This window comes from Lotus japonicus, chromosome 6 (genome assembly GCF_012489685.1).
Source record: "Lotus japonicus ecotype B-129 chromosome 6, LjGifu_v1.2".
Taxonomy (NCBI): Eukaryota; Viridiplantae; Streptophyta; class Magnoliopsida; order Fabales; family Fabaceae; genus Lotus; species Lotus japonicus.
The window spans coordinates 22,093,990-22,103,196 of NC_080046.1; the positions used below are offsets into that span (position 1 = coordinate 22,093,990).

The 9,207-nt window shown below is 40.5% G+C and overlaps 1 non-coding gene across 1 annotated transcript; it reads left to right on the plus strand.

Annotated features, from left to right (window-relative positions):
* The first annotated feature begins 311 nt into the window (after positions 1–311).
* LOC130727090 (small nucleolar RNA R71) lies at positions 312–413 on the plus strand. The gene has a single exon (XR_009015129.1). It is a non-coding gene; the product is annotated as a small nucleolar RNA R71 (small nucleolar RNA).
* The last annotated feature ends 8,794 nt before the right edge of the window (positions 414–9,207 follow it).

Here is a 9,207-nt window from a genome sequence, read left to right on the forward strand (position 1 = left end):
TTGCACTCCACACAAGTCATTCTTGCACCAATAGCCTTGGTCTCCTTAATATGCATTCGAATATCCGCCACTTGTTGGGTGAGTTGCTTGTTGGAGGCCAAGAGCTTTTCATAAGCTTCCACTTCAAACTTACTCCTTCGGGTTTGGCGATCATTTTCAGAGTTCATGGCTCTCGCTGCCATCTTTTCTATTAAGTCATACCCCGCTTGTGGGGAAGAGCATCGAACTCGCCATTTGAAGCCGCATCTAGGCCAAACCTCCAAGAGTTTTGTAGACCATCATAAAATGTTGCAACCAATTCAGCTTGGGTGAGATTGTGTTGAGGACATTTCCTCAAGAGCTTCTTGAAGCGCTCCCAAGCTTCATAGAGATTTTCTTCAGTGGGTTGCTGTAAGACCCAAGTTTTTAAGTTTTGGATAAGGGAATAAATACAAGAGTTTATTGGATGAAATAAATTTATGAAGGAGAAGGTTCAGGAAAAGTCCAAGGATTGTATCAAAACCGATAAAAGTTATAGCACGACTAACATTCGCCTAATCTTAGGTCGAAGACCCTAGTGAATAGTTAATTTATACTTTAGGACACGATGGAAACCAATTCCAAAAATCTTCAGAGAAATATTAGAATTTCTCTTATTCGTCTATAAACAAGTATTTCGATACGAAACCCTGGAATGTACGAACGTCAAATTCCAATACTCGGAAGTTTGCCGAAACCAAAACCCTGATAGTTCAAGAAAACCTAAGATCAACGGACGATGAAGACTTTTTTCCATTCGGAGCTTCAAATGAAGATTCCACACGCGTACACCTATTTCTCTTGATGTTTCCCATCTTTCTTCAGAGAGAAGTTTTCTCATCCGACATTCACTGCAAAAAGTAACTTTTCGGGTAAAATAGATTTACACCGACTTTTGATTGTTTACCTTAATTCCAAGAAAATCTCTTTTGAGTTTTGGAATTCTGTCGCCAAAACCTATCTTAGAATTCACAGAGGAATGCGCAGGAAAAATATCGGAATCACTCTTATATTTTTATCTTAACTCTATGAGCTAAATCCTCCGATGTCTAAACAAATCTGTACCGGCTTACAAAATATCTTCTCAAAATATCTTTGATAAATATCTATTCATCCTTATCCGATCTTTGATAAATATCTACTCATCCTTATCTAATATTTACAAAATATCTTTACAAAAATATCTTAAAAAAATATCTATCCATCCTTATCCATCCACCAAGTCATCCTTATCCAAACTTTGCAAAATATCTTCCATTTCCTTCACTATATATAGGTTGTAGCTAGAAAATGAAAATGTTGCAAAAATCTTCACCCATTCAACCCCAAACCCGCGAGCACAAGGAGGAGAGGAGAGGAAAAAGATTTTCGCCGATTCTTGCCCGTTTGCTTCACAGTTCGTTGCTAATCGAAGACTACGAGGTATAGTTACTATCCCTCACTTTCGATCGTCATTTCCGTCAATTTTCTCTAGACTTTTCTGAGCTCAAAGTTTGGAGCTTTTTGTGAAATTGTCCAAATAGCTTGATTTCTCTGTCTAAACATCTTCCCTACGTGCCCAAGAGCACTTCTGTCGGATTAATCTTTCCGTAATGTCGCCGGAATTCCGCCGGAATCAATTTTTACCTCAAATACCCATTTTTGGGCAAAGTTTCGTTCTTTACGCTAAAAAAAACTCACGACTTAGCTTAGCTTTAGTAGGATTAGTTGTTATAAATGTTGTTAGGATCGAGCTCATCTAATTTGTTTTTCGAAATTTTGATTTTGAGTTTCCGAGCTAAAAATAATGACCAAAATACCCCTGCGACAGTTTTCGACCCGATAATTTTTCTGAGAGTTTCCCTGGCCTAGATATCGCCTAAGAATACCTAGGAATCGATTTAGATCGAAGAAAAAGTTCGAAAATCCTATTTTCCATAGTGGCCGAAACCTATTTGCTTGGGTACCGTGTCCAAAAATAATTTTTGGGTCTCTATGACCTGAGCCATTGCGTAGCTCTTTCAATTGTCAAAATTTTGGCGCCGGTTTCGTGTCATTCCGAGTTCTGTAGCTCGAGTTATGCACGTTTTAGCGAATAAAGTGTTTTTGTACAAAACTTGAATCGAGTCAAAACTCATCCATTCGGGGGAAACCCTTCCATTCGTGCCTAAATGTTGTACTCTGAAGCTTCTTGAGCTTTATCGAACATTAGTTAGGATTGTTTCGACTGTATCGACTTGGTTGATTCATTATTGCTTTGTTTGCTCAAAGGTTCAATTGTGGAAACTTTGGGGTTGACTGAACAAGCTTGTGAGCGAGACCTGCACCGCGAGACTGGAACAACTCAAGGTTAGGGCAACTTACTTGCTAGCTAATGCTTTGTAGGCGTCGATAAATTCGACTTGAATTATTGTTTATGCATATGAATTGTCTGGCTTCGGCTGACATGGGAGATTATGATTTATCGCATTGATATGTTGATAATTGACTCGATGCTTAATTGTTAAATGGTTAACTATAGGCTATGTGATTATTTGTTCACATGATATTTGGATTATATTGATTATATTGTGTCTTTCTATTACGCACTTGAATTGCTGACTATATTGAATATAACGTGCAATTGTGCGAATGAGTGAGGAACGTCAAGATAGTGGATAACGGGTAGTTATGTCAGACTCCTGACGAGTTTTTGGATAAAGTTTGATGGGACGGACCGAGGTTCGTACCCTATTATTTTTTTATGGATCGAGACCTTCTCAAAGGAAAATTGAGTTTGAAAATGATATTGGAATAAAACCCATTTGAATTCACGTAAGAACTGGGGTTGTTCTGTCTAAGGCAAGAAGGGCTTTTAATGAGGCATTGTGCCCGACCAGCTTACCTGGGAACTTCTCGAGCCATTACTTGGGTGATGATGGACCTTTTGTTTTGAGACCTTCTCCAGGGAATCATTGGAATTACGGGATATTTGAAACCAATAGGATTAGAGACGAAACTTGAACGATTTCATAATGAACCTCCATAATGTATTAAACAACCTTCAAACCCTTTAAAATAATGATAACAATGTCAGATGAAAGCTTAGGGCTTGGATGTTAGTTTTGGAAAATGAGAAGTGTCGCCGAAATCCAAGTTTTGGGGAAACTAATAAGTTTCCAAGTACATTGGTACTCCTTCGCTCTTTGAGCAGTTTATTTAGCCAACCAAAGGATGAGCCGGGAATCTTCACTGAGGCGTGAGACTTCGTGAAAGCATGGAACTTCACTGAGGCGTGAGACTTCGTGAAAGGGTGCAACTTCACTGAGGCGTGAGACTTCGTGAAAGCAAAAACTTCGCTGAGGCGGGAGACCTTGCGGAGACGGGAACCTTCGCTGAGGCGGGAGACCTTGCGGAGACGGGAAACTTCGCTGAGGCGGGAGACCTTGCGGAGACGGGAACCTTCGCTGAGGCGGGAGACCTTGCGGAGACGGGAACCTTCGCTGAGGCGGGAGACCTTGTGGAGACGGGAACCTTCGCTGAAGCGGGAGACTTTGCAGATGCGTGCAAATTCACTGAAGCGTGAGACTTCGTGAATGCGCGAAAATTCACTGAAGCGTGAGACTTCGTGAATGCGTGAAAATTCACTAAAGAGTGAGATTTCATCGCCGTTTACCCTAGGGCAAACGACAGGGAACATTTGTTTAGTTAGACACTTGTGCGTTGGAGGACGATACATTGTTTGACTAACCTTATCACCTAACTTCATATGTTGAGATTTTGATGATTTGATATTGGTGAACATTGTTATGATATTTGTTGAATTATTGAGATATTGAATATTGTGTTGTTACTAGAGATCTGATAACATGTTATGTATATACCTTAGGGTAGACGATACAAAACTTATATGTATATATACAACCTATATATATATATACCCCTTAATTCAACACATGTTGTTTGTATTATCTACTATATTCTGTGAGTTGACCCTCGCGCCTTGGCTTTGTTTGTATGTTTGTGTTTGGGCGGTCGGCCTGCTGCCAGGCGTCCGTCAGTCGGTTCGTGATGATTCGTTGTGCGGGAAAGACCCGGAGCGAAATGACTATTACTGAAGCTGTCGACGAGGACCCGGACTTCATGCCTGATCGAGGAAGGGTCGATGAAAGTAGTGTGGGATATGGGTGGTTAGAGTCTTTGAGTTGGTTGTTAGAGTCATAGCTCTGATTCGTCATTTGTACTTTTGGGACCGGGTAGTTTCCGACAGGTTGCTTTCGGTGTGGTTCTCCAGAGATGGGGATCGCATGGAGTAGTCAGACGTAGGAAGTCTTTTTGGAAGCCGTTCTGGGCTGACTTACTTTTTGGAGGACTGTATTTATAAAACTTATGACTCTATCTGTGAGTCGCACTTGTTTGTCGATGGGCAATACTTCTAGTTATTTGATGTTACATCCCGTCACTTGAGGACACTCGTGACGATGTTTTTAGTTGCAGCGAGAGCTGTACTTATATTGTATATTAATCTTTGTTAATCGCGATTGGGTTGAGTCTTCTTTTCGACAAGTCTTTTTATTTGAACAAAACGAAAAAAATATACCTGCATTTTCCGCTTTATTTATTTTCAAGTTACTAAGTGACACCCGGAAATCGGGGTGTTACAGTTGCACAAAATTCATGATGTCTTTTTTCAATTTCCTCAAAAGGGCTCTTGGGAAGAACCTTGTTGTGAACTTTTCCGCTAAGTCTTCCCAAGTAGTGAAGCTCCCTTGAGGTTGAGAATTCAGCCATTCCTCAGCGGTGTCCTTCAAAGAAAATGGAAACAAGCTCAACCGAATTGCATCCGCCGGAACATTGTTCACCCGGTAAGTGTTGCAATTCCGGATGAACCTCTCCATGTGAGCATGTGGATCTTCCAAAGTACCTCCACCATATTGGTTTTGGCACACCAAGTTGATGAATTCCGGTCTCAACTTAAAGTTTCCCACTCCCTCGGGAAAGACAATGCTCCCGGGATAGTCATAACTCATGATAGCCGAAGTGAGTTCCCGAAGAGACCGGTTGGCATTCTCAACTTCTTGTTCACATAATCGAAGGGTGATCCCCTCTTGGATTCTTGCCTCGATATGGGCTTGCATCTCCTCCTCCGTCATATGGCCACCCATGACGGTGTCTCTCTCGAGAGCAACCTGAAAGTGTGACACTCAAACAAAGAAAGATTAGTAGCTCCAATTCTAGACAAAGATAAAAGCAAAAAATAAAACCACAAACTGAAAACTTAAACCAAAAACCACAAACAATTCCCCGGCAACGGCGCCAAAAACTTGTTGGTCAATCTGCAAGTGTACAGAATTCACCCAGTTTTAATTTATCGAACCACAGGGAATTGGTGTGGCAATTCAATTTAAGCCTCGAGTTCACGGTAGGAAAGCAAGTAAAATTCAGTTTTAAAGGTTAATTGTTTTGGTGATTAATTAACAAGCAATTGAAATATAAGTGTGTGAGAACAATGGTGAGAATGCCTTGGGTTCTTGTTTAACTAATTCAGTTCTAATCAACCTATTCTATCCACAAAACTCCGAGTCTCTCCTTGATGTTCTAGCCTAATCAATCATCTATCGATGCCTCGCATAGACAATCCTCTCAAGCCAAAAGATAAGCACAATTCCTTGATAACCTAAACATTTGCTAAAGGCATTAAGCATGCAATTCAGGCCAACAAACCCCAACCCTTCCTCTATTCCTAGTAGCAAGTATAGAAGAGGTAATCCCACAACAAGTCCCTAATCTATAACAAACTTCCGCTCTATTATAGAAAAGTATAAAGCTAGCACATGTTCTAACTTGAAACATAAAGCATGGATATGAGATTCAAGGGTTTACTCAGAGGATTCATGAATAGAAATAGGAATTAAGATTAAAACATCATAAGTCTTACAAAGAACCCAAAGCAAAAGGGATTTAGCCAAACATGGCTATGAAATCCATACAAGAAGATAAAGATGAAACCTGAAACATAGGGCTTAGAGAAAGCTCCTCAAGCTCCAGAACTCAAACCCTCTCTTCTAACTTATGAAAATATGATAAAATGACAAAAGGTTACAAGAGAAATGTCTAAAAACCAATTTATAGCCAAAACAGTCGAGTCTGGGCGCTCAAGCGCCAATTCAGAGCGCCTGAGCGCCAATTCCAGCCCAGAAACATGCTCTTTGGAGGTGTCTGGCGCCTAGGCGCCAATTCCCAGCGCCTAGGCGCCAATCCAAAAGCTTCAGGAAATTGCACTAGCGCCTAGGCGCCAATTCCCAGCGCCTAGGCGCTCAAACTTCGCTGGAACAGACTTTTCAGCTCCTTGTAACTCCTCTTCAAGCCTCTTTAAGCCCTCCTTCAATTCCAAGCTTCTTGGCCTTCCTCAACCATCAGTTTCAGACCTGGTAACTTAGGCACAAAGTAAAAGAGATATCTAGAAGCTTCACAGAGTTAATTAGCAAGAAGAACCTTCAATTAAAAAAGAAAAGATATGCAAGTCCTCTAGCTAATCAAAATGCACGAAAGGTCCTTATAAAACTACAAAAATACAAAAACAAAATAAAAACACAAAGAAAGATAAAAATGCATGATAATCCATGAAACACTACATGAGACTCAACAAAAATACTCGAAACAAACTAGGAAATGACCCTAAAAACACTACTAAACTAGGGTCATCAGTGTTGCTTGCCTCTTGAAGTTCAGACTCTATCAGATGGATGTGAAGAGTGCTTTTCTGAATGGCTATCTGAGTGAAGAAGTTTATGTTGAACAACCTAAAGGATTTACAGATCCACATCATCCAGCCATGTGTACAAGCTGAGGAAAGCCTTGTATGGTTTGAAGCAAGCACCTAGGGCTTGGTATGAAAGGTTAACTGAGTTCCTTGTAAGCAATGGTTACTGTAAGGGTGGAATTGATAAAACTCTGTTTGTGAAGAATGACAAAGCGAAGCTCATGATAGCACAGATTTATGTGGATGACATTGTTTTTGGAGGAATGTCGAACTCAATGGTGGAGCATTTCGTCCGACAAATGAAATCTGAATTTGAGATGAGCTTAGTTGGTGAATTGAGTTATTTTCTAGGGCTACAAGTCAAACAAATGGAGGGTTCTATTCTCATATCACAGAGTAAGTATGCTAAAGGATTAGTCAAGAAGTTTGGACTTGAAAAGGCTGGTCACAAGAGAACTCCTGCTGCTACACACATCAAACTGTCCAAGGATGAGCAAGGAGAAGATGTTGATCAAAGTCTCTATAGAAGCATGATTGGAAGCTTGTTGTATCTTACTGCTAGCAGACCAGATATCACCTTTGCAGTTGGTGTATGTGCAAGATACCAAGCAGCTCCTAAGGCAAGTCCTCTACTACAGGTCAAGAGAATTATCAAGTACATCAATGACACAAGTGACTATGGTATTCTCTATACTCATGATACAAATTCTTCTTTAGTTGGATTCTGTGATGCAGATTGGGTAGGTAGTGCAGATGATAAAAAGAGCACATCTAGTGGATATTTCTTCTTGGGGAATAATTTGATGTCATGGTTTAGCAATAAGCAGAATTGTGTCTCATTGTCTACAGCTGAAGCAGAGTATATTGCAGCAGGAAGTAGTTGTACTCAACTCATGTGGATGAAGCAAATGCTGAAAGAGTATGATGTTGAACAGGATGTCATGACATTGTACTGCGACAATCTCAATGCAATCAATATTTCCAAGAATCTCATACAGCATAGCAGAACCAAGCATATTGATATTAGACATCATTTTATTAGAGATTTGGTGGAGGATAAAATTGTCAATTTGGAGCATGTTACAACTGACAAGCAGTTAGCTGATATTTTCACAAAACCCCTTGATGCAATTACTTTTGAGAAATTAAGAGGAAATCTAGGGATTTGTCTTTTTGATGCTAGCAATTAGCGTGCCCTATTGTGTCTACGACTAGTTTATCTTTGATCATCATTAACTGTCGTTGTGACATCAACAGAGAGAAGGTTGCTTTATGGTTCACTTGCCCTATAACTACCTCCAACGGGCAAATTATGTTTTCTCAACCGCTTGTTCATCTACTTTCCTCAAGACTCATTATCTCTCTTTTTCAATTCTTCTTCATCGATCTGTGCTGTGGTTGTGTTTGTTCTCATTTCATCATGTCTCAAAGTTCAGGAAAGAATGACTCTGTCAAGGCGAAAATTGAAAGAACTGCTAAAGGAGTTAAATGCATGGGTTTGAAGAGTGGTTCTTCCCAACCATCTTCTGCATCAAAGAAAGCTCCTGGGAAGACGAAGACAAGATACCCAGCAAGAAAGACCTACATGTCCAAGGTTCAGAAAAAAGAACCCACCAATGTTCCTCTCTGTGAGGATGTTACTGATGAAGAGGAAATCAATGCTGAAGACTCGCCTGTGAAATCGCCTCCTGATGTTGTGCCTGATGTTGAGACATCTGTGTCTCAGGAAAATTCTGGAAAGGAATCCACTTCTCTTGAAGATTCAGGCAAGGATACCAAGCCTGATGTCACTGTGTCATCTTCTTCAAAGGATGCTGATCCAAAGAATGGCGATTCTAAGGATACCAATTCTGCAGAGCCAACCCAGGCTCCAACCCCTGTTCAGGACATCTCTGATGATGATTCTGATGATGTGCCCCTGGTTAAGTCCATTCCTGCTGCCCGGATGAAAAGAAAAAGAAGGGTCTCTACTCTTGAAGTCACTCCTACTCCACCAAAGAGATCCAAGTCATCTCCTGTAACCTACAAATCTAGACAAGCGAGTGTGAAGGATAAAGGAAAGCAAAAGGCTGTCAAGACTCCAAGTGAGAAGAAGAAAAGGAAGATTCCAGTTAATGTTGAAGAATCTGAGTCAGATGCTGAAGCCGATGTCCAGGACATTCGACCTTCTGAGAAAAAGAAGTTTTCTGGTAAGCGTATTCCTCAAAATGTTCCTGATGTTCCCATTGATAGAGTGTCTTTTCATTTAGAAGAGAATGTTCAGAAGTGGAAGTTTGTTTGCAAGAGGAGAATGACCAAGGAAAGGGAAGTTGGTTCTGATGTTCTTGAATGTAAGGATGTTATTGCTCTTATTGAGAAGGCTGGTCTGATGAAGACAATTCAGAATGTTGGAAAGTGCTATGAGAAGCTTGTGAGAGAGTTCTTGGTGAATCTCTCTGTGGATGTTGAACTTCCTGAGAGTGATGAAT